This window comes from Crocodylus porosus, unplaced genomic scaffold (assembly GCF_001723895.1).
Source record: "Crocodylus porosus isolate Cpor-Errol unplaced genomic scaffold, CroPor_comp1, whole genome shotgun sequence".
NCBI classification, from domain to species: Eukaryota; Metazoa; Chordata; order Crocodylia; family Crocodylidae; genus Crocodylus; species Crocodylus porosus.
Genome location: NW_017728915.1, coordinates 15,541,351 through 15,561,517, shown reverse-complemented (window position 1 = coordinate 15,561,517; position 20,167 = coordinate 15,541,351). Strand labels below are relative to the sequence as shown.

Sequence of the window (20,167 nt, the reverse complement as noted above, 5' to 3'; positions counted from 1 at the left end):
GGAAGATTTTCCTACTTTTGAGCATAGAAACTCTTAGAAGGTGGCTGGCCTATCTAAGGACAAAGAGATATCAATGTTTTAAAAAAATAAAGCTGAAAGCCTTGCCAACTTGTGGAACTGGGTGGAATCACTGCTTCTTGGTAATTAGTTCCATCTCATGTCTCCCAAAATCAGCATTTGTTTAGACTTATTGTCCCTTTTAAAAATCTGGTTTATTTTATTTTTTTTTAGCTGTCAGCATTGTGTTCTGTTAAATCTAGCGAAATGTTTTAAAGTGTGTTTGATCTGTGTGACAACTATACTGTTCTGTTTATTTTTTAAATTCCTAAAGTCCAAAAATATTTATATGCAGAATATTCTGTATTGAACATATGAAAAGGCCACAAATTTGGTTAGTTACCACTGAGTTGTTCTAGTCTAAGCCTATTTTGCTGCTTGTGTATCATTCTTTTTCAATGTATATATAATTATTGACTGCAAAAAAAAAAAGGCATTTACATGTCTAGTAGAAGGAATAAGCTTATTTATATTATAGTGTTAACAAAGTCTGATGTATTCAAGTGACTTATGTTATACCGCATGCAAACACACAAGTGTACATTCCATCTGAAAAGGGATGCCATGCTATTTTTTCTGAAATGCACACAATGCTGTTCTCTTTTCGGTAGAGTATTCTGCCATTTTAGGTTTTTTTTGTTTTTGTTTTTTTTTTTCACTTTACACAAATCATTCCTGGGTGAAAATGTGTAAACCTAGGAAATACTCAACATGTGTTCCAATCGTATGCCAGTTCTCTGAAGGGAGAGAATGTAGAATGGGGCATAAATACTCTAAAATGCAAAGATACTCTGCCAGAAAAGATAACAGCAAAACAAAACTTGGAGGCAAGTGGACTTTTGAGCTGTTGTATTACATTGAACATAAGTCACAACTTTGAGCTTGTTTTTTTTCCTGAGATCCAAAAGATGAATTTGATCTGGTTTGGATTCTGTGAAGTACATATCTGAATGTTAATAACATGGCATCCCCACACTACCAACTTTACACTAGCCATGTACGAGCAGACAGTATTTTGATACTGTGTTGCATTTGTGTTATGTGCATTAAGTGTGAATAACTGCTCGTATAGCACAGTTTTTTTTCACAAAACCCTAAGTTCCATAGCTTTTAAAATGTTTGCTTTTCAGTATTTTGTATAGTAAATATAGATGGTTTTGACTAAATGCTTTATTTATTTAATAGCAAAAACTGTGCCAAGAGAAACCCCTGTTAATTAAAGTTTTACTAGTTCAGAAAGTATATTTCCTTTTTTTGTTGTGGATTTCAGGGGCATATTGCAATTGCTGTCAGTGCTTACAGATCAGGGGATCACACTGATGGAAGAATTCTCATTAACTTAATGGGAAAAGGTCAGGCCATTGAGAAGGGAGTGTGCTTTAATTTTATATTTAAAGTGTTAAGCCCCAAAGCTCACGGTTCTCATCTGCTACTAGATCTCTGCAGATTACTGATTATTCATTTTACTGATTATTCCAAAAAATCAAAAATAGGATGCGTTTCACCTTGACCCCAAACAAGCATTTTTTCAGAATTTATGGGAAATCCAGAAGTTGAAAGGAATTATTTCCTGTGAAATGGAACATTTCGTTCCACTCATAATAAAGTGTTTTCTTTCAGATTGCAGCTTTTTTTTTTGTTTTGTTTTATATGTTTAAAAGTAATATTGAAAGAAATTTTGAAACAAAAATTCTTTCAGGTCAAAAACTGAAACAGTATCATTTTGATAACATCAGAATACTTTGACTTTTTCTAATTTTTCAGAAATAAACAACCTGGAGAAGATGAGATTAATTCATGACTTGTTTTAGTGTCACCCAGTATCCATTTTTTGACAGGAAAAAGTGGCGTGGAAAAGTTCCCCCAGCTCTGCCCAGGGAGTGCAAAGTCTGGAAATAAAGGGCCTCAAAGCTGTTGTTGGTATTTTGTGGCTGCTTTATAAAAAGCAAATAAGTCTGAGGACACAGCAAGGCTAATATCTTCATCCATTGGTGCCTATTGACTTCACTGGGACCATGTTTTCTTTCCAGGCGTATGGTATTGGAATCTATGCCCTGGTCAGACAGATGTTTTAAATTTCAGCCCTTGGAAATTATATTGCCAACTTTATTAAAAATACTAATTGTGCTTTGTATTTTATTAGAATATTTCATCAGAGAATCTCATGGCACTTGACTAAACAAGACTTACAATCTCTACACATCCTCCAGTCACTGTAGCAAATAATATGGCCCAGTTCAGCCCCCAGATGCTTATGTATGGCTCCACTGGCATGATGGCAGAGTGGACCCATTAAGGAAATGTTATGTAGAGAGCTGCGTAATTTTTGTATCTCTGGCATCATTAGCCTCACTACTGTAATGATCAGGAGCATATTTACAGCAGTATTCTCATGGAAAAGAATTTCTGAAGAACACAAGAATTTATGGTAATTTCAAAAATGTCCTGTCAAAAATTACAAGTTGTATGTTACACAGTGGAGACTACTAGACAATAATTTGATAGCATTTTAGTATTAAAAGACAGCCAACCCTCATATTCAAGAACTTACCTTTTGCTTCATGAATACACATACAAATGACTCTTATTGCCCATATGACCTCATGTACCCCAATTGCTACGAGAGATATTTCATCCTATATTCCAATGAATCAAAGTAGCATCACTGTGGTCTTACTTACAATGAAAAAATGCATTATGTTAACTAACGTGATCTGAAACATGATTTTGCCTGTAGTGCAGACAAACGCATTCATTTAAAGATGTGTGCACTGGTCATGAGTAACCTATGGGCTCTAGAATTAAAAATGTGAAAACATGTTTCTAGTCATACTTAACATTGTGCTAGCTAGCACTCGTTCTAATGTGCAATATTCCATTATAGACACAGCCAGGGAGGTCAGTTATGTGTATGACCCTTTGTGCTTCTGCAGTTATTGTTAAAAAAATTGACCACATATTCTGCAAGGCCTATTTTATTGAAGGGTAAATAAAAGCAACACAAGGGAAAATCAAATTGAATTTTCTTTCTAAATGTTTTGGATTAGATTTCTGTCTTCTGTTGCTACTGGCCTCAATACTGGGCCTTGATTTAGCACATGATTATTATTATCTGCAGAATTTGAGTGCTGTTGAGCTGATATGACTTAGTAATGGTGTTTTTACCTTTTTGCCTTTTATACAAGTTTTAGGTGCTCAGAGAGTCAAAACTAAATGCCAGGCTGGACAACAGATAAGTAGAATAACAATTAATTATGAAGTAGACATTACATAGTATCACATATGCAGGTTGGATCATGCTTATTAAATAATTTTATCAATCACGCTCTAATCTACTTATATATTTCCAGCTAATTCGTTCCCACTGAACTAAATAATGGAGATTATATGACATAGATATTTTTCATTTTTTTGTTTTTGAATAGAAGGGCTTTAAGGGATACTTGATTATTGTGAGGGTTAGAGCTAGGAAGAGAAATTGGGAAGAGGTTGATAGCAAGATTTTAGAGACAAGGGTAGAGGGTGGAAAAAAGACAGTTAAGAGACAGAAAAGGAAATGCTATCTGGAGAAAGAGAATCACGTCTATAGCATTGTTTGACCCTCTTATAATACAGTATGTTGGGTTCATAATATAATTAATAAACCCCAGCTTTTAGAAGGAGCTTTTCATCAGTAGAACTTAAAACATTTGATGAAGGAGGTCAGTATTCTTCATACCCAATTTTATATATGAAGTAATTTGCATGAGGCTACCCACTGGCAAGCCAGGGATGGAGCCAGAAATAGACTCCTGACTTCCAAGCCAATGCCTGATTTATCATGGGTTCTGTTAGCAGAGGATGCATCTCGGTAAGTCTTTTGCAATATTTTTAAAGAAAACTTCCTGAGTAGCAGCTGCAGTACCAGCTAAGCTGCTTAGGAAGAGAATAGTGCACATCATCAAACAACAATGGGGGTGGGACTTGGTTGGGCTCTGCTGAAGGCTTACGTGTCTATTCTGAAGTGCTAAGCACTAGCTGTTCCTTTTGCAGTAGGAGGATTTTAGTACCTCCAGTGAGCGTATTCATAATCTTGGAATTATAGGAAACACCAAATCAGACCAGTGGCCTGTCTAGCCTGCTATCCCATCTCTGACAGTAGAAAGTACCAGGTGTTTCAGAACATACAAGAACAGTGCTATGGGGCTGGCAACGGCAAGCATTCATATAACTGTTATCAGGCACTGGATAATTCTATAAACTGTGATGTGCATTGTGCAACATGCTAGTGAAGTGTGTATTGTATCTCTTCCCTAGTGTGTAGTTTATACAGATGAGCGCAATCTTCTGCTACTGGTAGTTGATAGGTGTACTGTTTTGGCTGAGCAGTAGAAGCTTGTGCTTTGATGATGATGGTCCTGAGTTAAGGCAATGGTAGTTGTGGGCACTATTGTATTTGTCATTCCCATGTTTCTATTAATAAAAATACACTATATTAAATCTTGGTGAATTTTTTAAGCAAATACCAAAGTAAGCAATTTGGGGCCAAATTTGTTCTCAACCGCACATATGTAACTACTGGGAATCAGAAGAAATTCATGAACGCCTCAAGGCGGAAATCTGGTCCTTCCAATGCAGCTTGCCAATAATTATACAAGTCTCAATATTGTCTTGTACCAATTTCAGATAAATATTTGATAAGCTCTTTTTTATGGTTTACAAATTTAAAATTGCAAATAAAACTTTGTAGAGTAAAACCCATGTTGGAGCCTGTATTTTCTCTACTCCTGACAATGTTTTTTTCTATGGTGTTTGCAAAGTAAAGTTGGAGTGGGTGTTTGTAGTTCTGCATACGCTTGTTCACAGGATAGGATTGTTGATAGATAAAGTGCCACTTGAGCTTGTTAATAGCCAGACTTGTCATGCTAGTTCAAGCAAGATAAACGGTGAAATGCCAGGGTAGGAACTCTAAGGTAGGAAATTGGCCAGCGTGGTTAGTCATAGGTCCTATGCACTATATTTGTCCACCCTAGGTACTGATACCAATTGCCATGGTAGCTGAGAGCTATTTAGTTCATCAGGTCTGAAAAATACTTAATTAGGTAAGTCATTTAGTTTTGAAACACAGAACATTACTGTACTTTGAAAGTTCCACTAGGAATTGGATCTATGAAAACTGTAGCATTTAAGACTTGAGGCAAATTAACCCCTCCCTATACTAGATACATAGGACAAAAAAAGCTTGATAAAATGGACCCAGGATTTCTAGTACCACAAAACGTGATTGGGAAGCAGAAACAATAGGATGGGGTGCTTCACATTCTTGCTAACTACGGCTCTTTGTTGCAAAATTAACAAGGCATCTGTTATAGTAATAGAAAAAATATGACTAGCAGACTAGCAACATAATCCTGCTGTAGTACTGCTGGTGGGACCACCTGTGCCGGCAAAGCGGCGATTATGGATTTGGCTGTCACTGTGTGTGCTCTCTGCACAGTTATAAAAATGGTGGTTACAAATCTTAGTTGCACCACAGAAGATTGTGTTCTGTGATTCAATTTTTGGAAACTGGGGTATGTGATTGTGAAATCCTTCTGCTGCCTTTCTGCTACATTAATGATGTCCTGGTGACAGACTTGTTAAGCAAGGGGTCCCTTGTGAACAAAAAATATTTTTGCACTCTGCTCAGTGAAAATCTGAAGCCAGCTGTTTGAAGTAGGTATTGTAGAACGTCCTCTACAACAATGTTTTCTGCATACTGCTTTCGTGACCACAGAAACCAGCGAAAACCTGGGATTTGAGACCCTTCCTCAACCCTAGTACAGCCCTGACCTTATTCTATGTGACTTTCGCCTGCTTGGTGCTTTAAAATAGGGGTGGTAAATTCACCTTGTGCTCTGGGCAAGATCCAAACTGTGGGGCTCCTTGTGGGCCATATCCAGACCAGGGTGCACAAGGGCTCCGCTGCACTGGTGGTAGCTCCTGCTTCATCTCCATACAGAAGTACACAGCAGTGGCAGCTCCAGCTCTAACCTGGAGCACATGGCAGCTGGCTCCTACTGTGTACCCTGTGCCAGAGTGGCCAAAGCCAGAGCGTGCCCAAGCCAGAGCTGCCATCACCATGTGTCCCCTGCTGTGACAGGAGCTCTGGGTCCAGCACAGGGCATGGGACGGGGGTGGAAGCTGGGGAGGTAGGATTGTGGCAGTGGTGACCAGCAAGTGGTGAGAGTGTGACAGGAGCTGTCAGGCTTCTTCTACTGCCAATTACAGTTCCATGGCAGGCCACTCTCCCCAGCTTTGCCAGGAGTCTGGCGGGTTGCATAGAGTGGCTTTAGGGCTACCCCTGCACTAATGGAAGCCCTGGGAGAGAGAAGATACAAGTCCAATGGCAAAGTGCAAGAAACAGTATAAGCTTGATTTCAAGACCAGCCCAAATTTTTTTCTCACGGATAGGAACTGTAGCGTGAGACTGACAGAAGTGTGTCAACCAGCAAGGAAACTACATAGAAAAGTAACCCAATGAGTAAAGCAAATGGACGACAATAAAATATATGATTGCTCTGTAATTTTTGGACCACTTCATATATTTACAACTTTTCTGGGAGAGTTACTTTCCTTCTAAAGACCTTGAACATAATTTCTTTCCCACTTAATGCATCATCTGCTATAGAGGAATACTGGAGACAAAACTTCCATGGGCTTCATGCATCTGCATCAGCTTCTTAGTAAATGGAAATACACCAATTTAAACCTGTTGAGAATCTTCCCTTAGTATACTGATGCAACACTACTAAATAGGGGAAGATGTCTGTAGCAAATGATGCTCCAACCAAATGATGCTAAAATTTAATTCATTAAACAATTCATCTGCTCACGTTCAAAAGCATATGTAGTTTTTGTCTTTCCTCCAGTCTACAGAGACTAAACTTTGCAATAACAGTTGTCCCTTATTCTGTTTTCCTGGAGTGAGATTCACTCCAGAGCTGAGCCCATCTTTCTGTGTTCTCCTTTTCAGAGATACTACAGTGGCTGCTAGAGGCTTTTTTCACTTCTTTCTAGGTAACATTCAAGAGAGTCCCATTTTAACTCTCTCACAGCCACTGCTAAGCTGGTAGAAGGTTTGGCTGCTCGGCAATTTGGCAGCAGCTGTGATGGGGTAAAAGCTTGCGTTTTTGCCTGAAGAAGCTACTAAGCTGGCTGAGGGGATGAGCTGCTCCATGTGGTGAGCTTTTGGCTATGATTATGGAAAAATCTGTTTTACTTCATTTCATCTTCTCAAAACAAAAACAAAAAATCTTATTTGGAGGTGCATGATTTGTGAAAAAATCTGTTCTGTGCTTAGAGCTGACCCTAGGGGCCTGGGGCAAATCAGCCGGTGCAGAGCCCCTTTAACAATGCACAGGGCCATGGGATCCTTGCAAAGGCAGGGCATGGCAGTGCCATAGCAATGACATTTGGTGCCCGGGGCCAACCAGATCCCGTGTGCCCCAGACAAGCTGCTCTTCGGCAGATACAAAGCCAGTGGCGGGGTGGGGCAAGCAACCGGATGCTTCTTCTGTGGTGCAGGGCTGAGCCACCCGCTCCAGATGGGCCCTGTGGGAGGGGCTTGCTTGACCTGGCTCTATGGGGCCCCCCAAAGCACGGGCCCCGGGGCAGTCGCCCCGATTTGCCCTATGCAAGGGACAGCTCTGCCTGTGCCAAGTCATGAAAACTTTATTTGGGAACCGTGTTGCTCTCCAGAATTGCATCTGAAAAGGGAAGACTTCTTATGTTGGGGTATGGGAAGGCATCAGCTACACTGTTCTGTTTATCCTCAAACAATTGTTAGCCCAGGAAATTTGTTTTACTGATAATCTGCAAACTTTTTACTGACAACCAAGGTTTTTTACTGAAGTACGGTTTTACTATAAAAAAAAAAGTCTTGGGTTGGCAGCCTTGTGTGACTACAGCTGTGTTTTTACACCTGGCTGTCACCACCCCAGGGGACCCATACTCACCCCATACCTGACACCCCCAAGTGCACCACACACCATACTGTCCCTCCCAATCCAACCCCCAGCCTTACTTTTTCTGGTCCTGCTCTCTGCTAATAGCACAGACCCCCACCTGTCACCTCTTCCCCTATCCCATCCCCAGAGATCTGTCCCAGCTACAATGAACTACAGAGGCTCCAGGGAGCCAGAAAGGCCTGACAGTGTTTACTGCAAGGTGCTGGGCAGCACTCCCACTTAGCCACTGGGCAGTGCTGATCCACTTTGTGTTCAGCATCAATAGCTGAATGTAGCTTAAATCAGGCAACAAATATTGAGATGAGATCAGCTTTTACTTTTACAGAGGCTTTGTTATTTTTACAGAACATGTGGACAGGTATTTTTTTTTTTATGGACTGGTCACAAATTTATGGACAATTTGCAATTGTGTTCTCAAATTCCATGCAGTTAAGGAACAGGGGAGAGGCACAGATTGGCACTAAAATGTCAGTGTCTGGCTCTGGGCTTCACTAGACTTCCTTAGGTTATTCTTACCCTTCCCCGTTGTGGGGATCTTAGAGAAATTCTTAGCTAGCTTCCTCTCTGCTTAGTTTTCACATGAGAGAGTTTGCCTAACAAAAAAATGACTTGGCCCTCAGTTTACATTCCTACATGAGTAAATTTCCCATAGGGGTCTTTGCTAAGCAAGAATGTCTTGCTTTCAAATGCTTGTCTAATCTTATCCCAACTATGTAGTTGGTCCAATAAAAGATACTGCCCTAAGAAATCTTTGAGTAAGGACTAATTAAAAATGGGCTCAAGTTCTGATGGTGTAACAGAACAATCTCAGATGCACCAGGTACACAACACTAAAGTAAGATTGACCATTAGAAATTCAGTAGCAATACCCATTGGGTGAAAGCTGAGCCCAATGAATTCCCTGGGGCCAGGATTTCATTCCTTAATGTGTTATAATCCCTGATGATCAAATGAGCATCAAGGATAAGCAGCCATAATGCATGTTGGCTACAATGGCTATTTCTGCAGGGCTCCATGTGGTTGCTCCTGCTTTCCCACAGTCACTTTTCTGTGCTTCTAAAGAGATTTCTAGGAGTGATGAAAACCACCAACTCCATCCACTTCACAAAAAAAGTGTGAACTTTTTTTTCAACATGTTTGTCCCTGAACATAAAACAACTGCAAATGTTTCTTCAAAGTTGCATGGCAGGGAATGTATCACAGATGGCCCTCATTTTCTTTCTGCTCTGTTCAGTTATTAGGTAAGCCCTCTGACGTTTCCACCAAGATTGACCTGAAACTTGACTTATCTATTGGTATTGTTCAATCTGGGTCAAATCCTGAATGTCTTGTTCAGGGAAAAACTCTGTTTGATCTCAATGGGGATTCTAGCCAATATGTAAAAGATGAGTAGGGATGAAATGGATTAAACCTTCCTAAAGCAACAAAACTGCTATTCAAAATGTAAAAGAAAATTGCCAGTTTTTGTTGCCAGCATCTTTACAGAATCCTTTTATTTTCCCACTATTCATCCCATCTGCATGCTGCTTAGGGGACTGTCTTTTTAAAGTTCTGTTCACCTTTGCACTGAAATGAGTGTCAGAATAAGCATAAATGTTACTTCAAGTACATCAGTGTTGCTGATGTGAGAATTTGAAGTCATAACACCCCATAAAATACAGAACATTCCCATGAAGCTGTCTACACAGACTGTGTCGCAAACAATTTCCAGCGAGCTTGTGAATTCTCAGGTTATGTGAAGCACCTATGCATGAAAGGCACATTTTTATAAGCAAAAAACAATCTTTTTGCTGCTCTAGAATCTGCAAACGCACATAAATATGAGCAGACAAGGTTCTTTGGGTAAAGCTGATATCTTTTATTAGACCAGCTCAAATAGTTGGAAAAATTCTTTGCAAGCTTTCAGGTACAAACACTCTTCGTCAGGCTAAGGAAGCATCTGCAGTTGGTCTGTGCTCTTCCTGGATGGAATGAATAGTAAGGAAACCAGAGGCTACAACCTATACGCCATAAATATGAGAACAGAATCTTTTGCCCAGCTGTGCTCAGTATGTCTATACCTGCATATCCTTGTGTCTACCTCTCTGATGGCATAGAGGGGCAAGCAATTCCAAAATATACTACTGGTCAAAAGATTTTGGGATTATGCATGAGGCACATGCACAAGATATTGGAGATCCAAAAAAACACTAGAGGTAAGTTACTTTCCTTCCTGTACATCAGGTAATTGATGTGTAATTATTGCTTGGCCACTTCCTTGAATGCCGTCACTGTGTTTCTGTGGATCTTGAGAAGAGGGACAAAACAACACAGGCCACAGCTGGAGTACTGTGTCCAGTTCTGTGCGCCCCACTTCAGGAGGGATGTGGACAACATGGAGAGGGTCTAGAGGAGGGCCACCCGCATGATCCAGGGACAACAGGGCAGACCCTACAACGAAAGACTGTGGGACCTGAACCTGTTCAGCCTTCACAGGAGAAGGCTGAGGGGGGACCTGGTGACCATCTATAAACTCACTAGGGGGGACAAGAAGGGTTTGGAAGAGACCTGGTTTCCCCCAGCGCCCCCTGGCATAACAAGGAATAATGGCCACAAGTTCTTGGAGAGTAGTTTTAGATTAGACATCTGCAAGAACTACTTCACTGTCAGGGCGGCTAGGATCTGGAACCAACTTCCAAGGGAAGTGGTGCTGGCTCCTACCCTGGGGGTCTTTAAAAGAGGGTTTGATGCCTACCTGGATGGAGTCATTTGAGCCCAGTTTTTCTCCTGCCCTGGCAGGGGGTCGGACTTGAAGATCTACAAGGTCCCTTCCGACCCGACTTCTGTGATTCTATGAACACAAAATGCTCTCACCCAATAAAGAATCGAGCCCCAAGAATGTTTCCAGTCCTTTAGCTGGTGAAGGGAGAGATTTGGAAAGATGTCACTCTGAAAGGAACTTGAATGAAACAGTTTTTGCGATTGACTCTCTGCTGTGCCCTTTCATGGTTTTAAAATCCACTTATCTGAAAGTGTGCAGTTACATTTTAGTCCCTTTTTCATCATTTAAATGCATCTTCTTGATCTAGAGAAATAAAAGCAATTTAAAAAATTAGAGATTTTGTTTTTCTATGTGCTGCCAAGTCTGATCCTGCAAAGTAACTGCTGAATTGGCACAAGCAGTTTGAGAGAGCCAGCAGATTTAGGAAGGGAGAAGATAAACCTTATTATGTTTCTTTGCCAAAGGAGAAAAGAAACGATATTGACTTAAATGTGGGAAATTTAAAAGGGGCCATATGTTCTCACTTTGTGCTTTGTTTCTAATAGATAGACAGAAATCTTTGAAGTGTGGATTGGCACAGTAGGGTGCATGCTTCTGTAGAGAAAAGATGCTAAATGGGGAGGATGTGAGGGGGCACATGAAACTCTATTAGCCATGCAACAGCAAAGAGAGAAAGGCAAATCCAATGATAATGTACATCTGTTTCAGGGAATTTATAAGCTTTGAACATTTTTTATGTGCAGATAAGTGGATCCTTTTCTTACCATAACTTAGAACTTCAAAGCAGATTGTGTGGATAATGCAAATTGCTGAAATATGAGATTTTCCTACAAAGAGGTTTCCAAAAAAGAAAAAAAAAAAGAATTAAGGCTAATTGATGCCACAGTCTTTTATGTACAGTGTAAAAACTCTACAAAAATTGATTTTTATGAACTAAGAAATTGATGAAAAAATACAGAAATCTGCCTTTTGCATGCAGGGTCTCTAGTTTGAAACGGAGGTTCCGTGAATTAAACATTTGTCTCCGACATCACTGAGGCAATATTGTAACATAAATTAAGATATGTAGCCCAGCTGTAATGGTATCAAAGTCTGTCAGGTTGCAAGAACATAAAAATCATGAGTCTGGCATTACAAAAAGCACCCGAAGTCGAGGCCAATGTCAAAGACACAGATCAGAAATTTAATTTTTCTAGGTACTGAGCAAAATCATTTTCAAGCTACCAACTGCAGGATTGGGGGTGGGGGTAGGAGATATGGTGAATACTAGGGGGTTATTACACTGCAGAAGGATAGCTACTGGGGAAAATTAGGTCCTCTCTATTTTAAGGATCTCGATAAAGTCAGAAATGTAAGTGGCATTCAGTTGTTTTAAACAAATGTCCTAGCTGAAACCAAGGGTACAGGCAGAAGTTACATTTGGCATGCAGTTGGCCTCCTGAAAGCACTCAGTCATGCTGTGACACACATGCATGTCTGCAGAGTGCTCTAAAAGGGGCCGATTGTGCAACAAATTAACCCTCATCAAATAAGGGATCAGATGAAGGCACTCCACTTTGGAGCACCTTAGGGTCAATCTGTTGCATGATCAGGACTGGTCTGATGCCAGCCCCACTCCTGGTTCTATCTACAAGAAGGGAGCAGGGAGTGAGCTGCAGATTAGGGCTTGCCCAGCCTGAGCTGGAGGGGGGTTGGGTGGATGGGAGCATGGCCCTCCCCAGCCCCTGCTTCCTCCAGCTCAGGCCAGGTAAACCCTACAGCTCACTCCCCACCCATCCTGCAGACAACATCAGATCTGGGGGCGGGGAGGGAGGTTGGGGAGAGAGGCTGCAAACAGGGTCCTCAAACTCAATTGGCTCCAAAGTGGAACTCGATTTCCCTCCACCCCCTTTTCCCCCAACCAAAAGGGTGACTATCTGTTGGATCAGGGGGGCACTCTAACTCATGATGCTTTATGTAAAGTGCCATGAGTTAGAGTGGGGGTCTGTACATCTGTCAGTGCCTCAGTTGTTCTCTGTACAGCTTATTCCAAGTGGGACGTTACCTGTCTCTCATACCAGTCTTAGAAAATATTAGCATTTTTCTATCTTCAGCAGCTAAAGGGTTCTGGATATAGACTATTAGTGTTGCATTTGACATCTCCATTCTTGAGGAGGGTACTTATTAATTGTTTGCACCACCAAGGATCTAGTCAAGATCACAATGTATTTGGTGGAGCAAACACAGAACAAAAATATGGTCGCTCCCCAAAGAGTTGAAAATCTAAGCTTAAGGCAAGAGACAGAGACAGGTGGATACAGACAAACAGAGGACTACAAGGAAATAATGAGACAATATTGTTCAGAATTACAAGCAGTGGTCTCGACATACCAGCAGCTTATCCATGGTCAAAATTTTCTGTTGGCACCATAGCAAAGGAGTATTATAAGGAAGGATTTGAATGAGGACAATAACATGGCTTTGGAGATGTTTGAGGAGGTTGTCTCTAGCACAGCAGCATAGGTGTCCAACAAAGGAACTTGTTTGGAAATTTAACAAGGGGCAATCAGAAGCAGAAGTTGAATTGTCAATAATGAGCATCTCATCAGTTGCTACTTTCAGCTGAGAGCTCATCATGGTCCAGCGCTGGTGTGGTCCTGGTTTCTTCTTTTTGGCAGCACTTGCCTTCAAAATCTTTGGGTAATTTTGCTTTATCAGCTCCTTTAGATGATAGGGAAGGTACTGTCTCTCAATGCTGCTAAATACAGGGTAGCTTTGGTATAACCCAGAGGTGCCTTTTAGAGAGGATCAGCTGAAATGTAACAAAGGATTATCCCACAGGGGCATGTGATTGATGACCAGGGATCCTGATTTTCCCTGGTAAAAAAACACAAATTCTCTGATAAAAAAAAACAAAATCCGTGATACAAATTAAAGACCCCCCATTCCCCCTCACTCCCTGCCACAACCTCCCCAGTTGTGCTCATGCCCCTTACCCCCCCCACAAACGCCCCCAGCCCCACACACACAGGCACAGACACACACATCCCCAGCAGGCAGGTGTGGGGGGGGCAGGCGGAAAGGAAGGGGTTGGGGGGCAGATTGAGAGTGGGGGAGAAGTGCATCTCTGTGCCTGCTCCAAGAAGGGGGGCAGGGATGAGGGCAGCAGTGCCTCTCTGTGGCGGGAGGGGAAGGAGTGTGCTCTGGGGTGCAGTGGGGGAGGGACAAGAGGCACTGCCAGCCCCCTACCTCAGCTCACTCTGTGCCTGCTCCCAGGAGCAGGGCCAGTTGGGCAAGGGCAGCAGTGCCCCACTGTGGACCATACACGTGCTGCCCAGGAGGGGGGGAGGGGGAGCTCACACACAGCAGCCACTGCCACCACTGCACTGCCATCACTGCACCTCACACTGCTTGCCTGCAACCACATGAGACATGGGGTGTGGTGGCAGCCACTGTGTGTGAGCCCCTGCTCTCCCCCAGCCAGGCAGGCATATGGAGCTCACAGAGGTGCACCACTGCCTTTGCCCCCCTGGCCCTGCTCCAGGCAAGAGGCGTGGGGCATGGTGGTGGTGGTGCAGCAGTACTGGCAAGCAGTGGCTGCCACCACCACCATGCTGCCACTGGCAGCTGCTATCACACTGCTGCCAGCAGCTACTCCCACACTACACCTCTGCTCACATGGTGGCCGCCAGCACCACTGCACCACCACCGCCATGCCCCATGCCGCTTGTCCAGAGCAGGGGTGAGGGCAGCAGTGCCCTTCTGCAGGCCTCACATGCCTGCTTGGCTGGAGGGGGCTCACATGCAGTGGCCACTACCACAGCCCACATCCCGTGTGGCTTTCCTGCTGCTGGCTGCAGGCAAGTGATGTGGGTGTGGTGGTGGCAGTGGCTGCCGCATGCAAACTCCAGCCTGGTAGCACACGTGTCGCCCACAGAGGGGCACTGCTGCTGTCACCCCCCCAGACCTGCTCCTGGGAGTGGGCACAGAGTGAGCTGAGGTGAGGGGCTGGCAGTGCCCCTCACCCTTCTGCCACCATGCCCTGGGGTGTTCTCTGTTCCCCCACCTCTCCCTGCCTGCCCACCTTCCTGCCCACCCACTTGCCCAGGTTGAGAGAGGGGAAAGTGTTGGGGAAAGCCCCACCAGGAGTGCCTGCTGGCTAGTAGGCACTCCATGTCTTCTCCCATCACATCCTCATTCCCTCAGCCCCAAGCCAGCTTCTCCACCAGCCCTACCCCACAACTCCCAAGCCCCACTTACCTCCAGGAACAAAGAGGACTGATCCTCCTCCTGTGGCAGTAAATGATTGCATCGGGTCCCACCCTTTCCCCCTCTCCCTTCCCCTCCAGGGAGGGCTGGGTTTTTCCCACCCCTTTTGCAAACAGCACTTGCAAGCTGGAACTCAGCCAGCCTGCAGAGCTCTTTGCAAAAGGGGGAAATCCGTGGGTTTTCCTGCTCAAAGGGAAAATCTGCATTTTCTCTCATTAAAATGTGAAATCCATGGTTTTCTCCATTTTTCCATGGGAAACACAAAACCCTGATCCCTGTTGATGACCTATTCTTAAGTCTGTTATGGTTAGATAGCATTACACACATTTACAATATACTCATCTTCAGCATCTCAGAGTTCATTTTACCTCAGTAAAACTGGGTTAACTGACACCTCTGAATCCAGAAGAGAAATACACCCCACACCTCTGCAAATTTCACTTTTAAACAAGACAAAAGGCTTAATGACCTCACTAATGTGCTAAGAGTCTGGTATTTTATAATCCATAATATGTGGGAAGGAAAGGCAAATTGAAAAGCCTTGCAACTCTTAAGCATGGCCATAAGCGATGTGAAGGGGGGGGATGTGCCCCCCCCCCGAGATTGGCCACTGCTACAGCTGTCACTGGCATCTGTGGGTGTTTGTCACCCGCACCCACCCCCCACTTGCAACCAATGTGGCTTGCAGCAGCTGTGAGCACTTGCTGCTTCCCGCTCACCACCCCTTCCCCCATCCCGCCCCCCAGCTGCTGACACTGGTGGCTGTGGGCAGTCCCTGCTTGCCTCTTACTCACACTGGTAGCTGTGGGTAGTCCCCACTCGCTGCTTGCAGCCACCAACACCGGCAGCAGCGGGCAGTCCCCACTTGGCACTCACCGCCATGGTGCCCCCCCCCAGTCTCAGAAGGCACCAGTAGTTTATGGGCATTTATTTTCAGAAGGAGAACATCCCAGTAGCAAGGTTCTACTTAAAATACCATGCAATTGTTCCTACGAATTTGATTCTTAAGACAAAAATATTCTCAACAAATGTAAGCTGAATGGAGGGTAAGAGTGAGCAACCGATATTTTGAGTTTAATTTTCAACATTTTGAACTGAACAAGCATGGGAAACAGTCCATTTCTTGGCATGAATTCCATTTACAAAAGATCATTCTGGCTGGCATAAAATTGACAAGGCCAGCTTCTGTACCAGTTCTCCCTTTTCCTTTTTCCTTCTCTAGTGCTTATGCCCAGTAGAAGACTCAGCATAAAGAGCAAGAAACAAATGTGCTGGGGATGAGAAAGGGGTGTGACAGGGCTCTACTGGGACTAGGGCAGCTCATGACAAGTCCATGGGCACAGAATCAGATACTTTTTCAGGAAATCTGTCACTACTATATTCTTGCCAGTAGGAGCACTAGTGATAACAAAACTCAAGACACCTGTAGCAGAGTTATATAATACAATAGAAAGAACACCAGTACCCTGACTACCATATCACTCCATAAGTTATTCTATGGGTACTGCCACATTAACAATATGTAACCATGGGAAATATGAAAAAATGTAGACGCCATTAGAGATCAATCTGTCTTCTAAGTAGGGCTGGCAGAAAATTTTGGCTGGCAGAAAATCACAAGGCCAGCTTCTGTACTGTTTTCCTTTTTCCTTCTCCAGTGCTTACTCCCAATAAAAGACTTAGCATAAAGAGTCAGGACTGAGACTGAAAAGCCTTGCAACTTTTTCATCTGGGTGCTGGCGGCTCACCACCTCATATTTGATACAGCTCAGTCCCACTCCATCCCCAGACTTCAGTACCTTTCCCCTGCCTATCCTGTTTTGCATCAGGATTGACCTGGACTATGAATATGGATATTGTTTTAGATTAGTTGTGTGACTGCCTACCTGGTTTGACCCCTTTTACACAGCCTTAACCATGAATCTGGATCCCCCTATGCTCAGGTACTTGGCTAACTCCACACTCCATGAGACTGCTCATGCCCCCAGCCTTACAGATACAGGCTTAGTGGCAAAAGGCTTAATGTCTAATAACTATAGAACTATAAAAATACCTTAAGGAACTAAGATGCCTACTTTGAACAACAATCTAAACGTGAACATACACTGTTTGCTACATGTACGTGTGTAAATTAGCAAGATAATATGACTTATTCCTGCAGTTGGTTCTTCAATTTTAATTGTCATGTATAACATTGGAACAGTTTGAAATGGACTGGAGGCTGAGAATTTTCAATTATTTGCTTCACTGGAAGGGGACCTTTGGGTGCAAGCAGCAGTTGCATAGAGTTTCAGTCACTCCTCCACAATTATATTGATGAAACAGCTGCAGGGGCTGCACAGCATGAGTCTGCTTATGTAGAAATCTAGCCCAGTATGTCTACACAGTCAGTGTCTTTCTGGGCACCTAAGAAAGAGGGAGTAATGTGAGGTAATGAAACAATATGCCTGATGGGATCTGAATCTTTGAGTAACTGGAGGACATTGATCGATAACCTGTTGAGTGTGCACTGTGGGTTCCTTGGTCCCAGAGTACAGACATCAAAATTAGACCTTATAGTAAGTAAAAGATTTTTCCACTCATTATCCTAGGAAGTTAAATGCAATTCACAATGAAATGATGTAACACAGTTTCATGGAAAATATGGAAGCACTATATTAAGCAAATTACAATTGTTTCAAGACTTTCAATGCAGAAAAAAAAAGGTCTGAATAAAAACAAAAATGAATTTAAGAAACTGAGGTAGGGTGTGTAAGTTGAGTATTTCTAAGAGGAAGAACCCATGGCAATTTATTACGAGTCAAGTTCTGCATTTCTGATATCTGGAGTAAAACTTAAGAACCAATTTATCATTGACCAGTGTGATAGTGAGACCCGGGGGGACATGAATGAGACACCGGGTCACTGTACTGGAGCTGCAGATGACCTACTGCCCATTGGACTTATCTGCAGGTAAGCTTCAGTCAGCAGCAGAGTGACGTGTGGTGCCACACCATTGATTTATAAATGCGTGCTCCTTCCAGCTGTGGGGATGCATGGTGGATGACATCAGGGAACTGGGCCACGCTGGCAGTATAAAAGGAGGCATGGCCGTGCACAGGGAGGAAGAAAGCTAGGAGCCAGAGCCTGGTACAAAGAAGGTTTAACAGCTTCCCAAAGCATCCCCAAGGAGGTAAGATGTGAGAGGTCTGAGACTGTCATCCTTACTTTCAGGGCTGCCCTTGTATATGAGACAGGAAGCCCTGGGAAAGCCAAGTATTGCAGCCTGAAAGGAATCAGCTCTACTGAGGGTTGCACGTTTGGATTCAATTTCAGTTTCTCTTTATTTGTGAGTACCCCAGAGGGGTTTGTCTTTGTTTTCTTGTTTGCAGGCCCAGTTGACGGTGTGGAGATCCCTGTATTAGTTTATATTCTTTTCTGGATGTTGACTGGGGCCTTCCGGAGGCTCAGGAGGATTCCAGAACCCTGAGTAGGACTTTTGCTAAGGGTATCTCCCCTGGGGAAGATCCAGAAAGCAAGGGATCTAATGCTTCTCCTTTGGGAAATTTATTATTTTGTTTATATATTTTCTGTTCCTCCTTTCTGATATTCTGGGAATGGATGTCCAGATAGGAGCTGTTAGGTTGATCACTGCCCCACAGGAGACAAGGAACAAAACTGCATTGCCACAATCCTAACCTTTGATAGAGCCCAGTGGCTTGGCTTAGCTGGCGAATACCTCCTTGGTGACACTGCAGTTGGTGTGTGGATGGGGTGTAGGGAAGGTGGAGCCCCAAATCATCAACTTGCTGTGCCGTGAGTAGCCCCAGAAAGCAGAACCCATAATTGCATCACTAAACCCTCCTTTTTTTCATTAACACCAAAGGCATAGCAGGTGAGTCAGAGGGGATTCCCTCTCAGGGTGCTCTCAAATAACCCCACCTAGAGTGCAGGTTCCACCACAACCAGTCATTGTAGCTTTTGCTAAAGCTTGTTGTTGATGATGAAAGCTTAAGTTTTAGTCAGCATAACCCCTTGGGGCTTACTATACAACAAAGATAAGAGGCTTGTGTGATGGTATGAGGGATTCATTTCAAGCAATATGAATTTCATCCATTTACAAATGTACCCCAACTGCATTAGGCAAATGATGCTAAAAAGGACAGTTCTGTATCATCAGACTAAAGATAGAAACTTAAGGCATGCAGAATAATTAGGTTCCCGAGTGGCAGCCTACACACCACATAGAACAGTGCCTTCTGCTTGTTTTGATCAACTGTATTACTTTGATCAAAATAACTAGATGATTAGTTATTAGCCCTGAGGCTCTAGCACACCTTGCGCCCCCAATATCCATACATTATCAATATTACTGTCATTACATGCTATGTCAGCAGTACGTATAGTGACCAGAGGTGATGGAACATTTTAATTTTCAAATGTTCAAATGTTTCACAACTTTTGGTTTAGTTTTATACTGTTTAACATTTTGCTGACAATATGGAATTCCAAACATTCTTCTAGCTTTCTCCAGCCAGCTTTGATATGAAATGATCAGAAATTACAACGAAAAAAGGAACCAATGTTCATTAGTCAGACTAGCTTGGCACTTTCATATGAAGGTTGTTTAGTATTTTCCTTCTATAATGTTTATCTTTTTTTTTTTTGTTAGGATCCAAGCTAATACCTGTTGAGGCCCATACATAAGTAAAGACACATTGTACCAGATTGCTTTGTGAGTGACTCATTGCTCTCATCAGACTAAGGATGCAAAAACCAGTGTGTGAGAGCAAGAATTACCCTTCCTTTACATAAGCTAGAGAAGAAAACAAATCATTTTAGGAGTAAGAAAAAATTTGACTCACTGGTTCTTGCCCAGCAGGGGGTGATCTCTGCTGCCTCCTGCTGCCCTGCATCATGCGGGAGGCTCTTCCACAAGCCCCTCAAAGCCCTGAGGCTGCTGCAGGAGCTGGTGAGTTGGGTTTTTTTTTCATTTTTTAGTTTTTTTACTTAAAGGGCCATAGCTGGGGTAGGTGGGGCAGCCATAGTGGGGCTTGGGGGGGCTCATGGCAGAGCCCCCAATGCAGCATGGGGCAGTGGGGGGCAGCTGGGATTGACGCCCCTGCCTGGCAGC

General features: G+C 43.2%; 1 long non-coding RNA gene across 1 annotated transcript; it reads right to left on the bottom strand.

Moving 5' to 3' along the window:
• Positions 1–202: 202 nt before the first annotated feature.
• LOC109310530 lies at positions 203–11,774 on the bottom strand. Its single transcript, XR_002101239.1, has 3 exons — positions 11,763–11,774; positions 8,782–8,785; positions 203–674 (listed from the first exon to the last, which is right to left on the bottom strand). It is a non-coding gene; the product is annotated as an uncharacterized LOC109310530 (long non-coding RNA).
• Between the last annotated feature and the right edge of the window lie 8,393 nt (positions 11,775–20,167).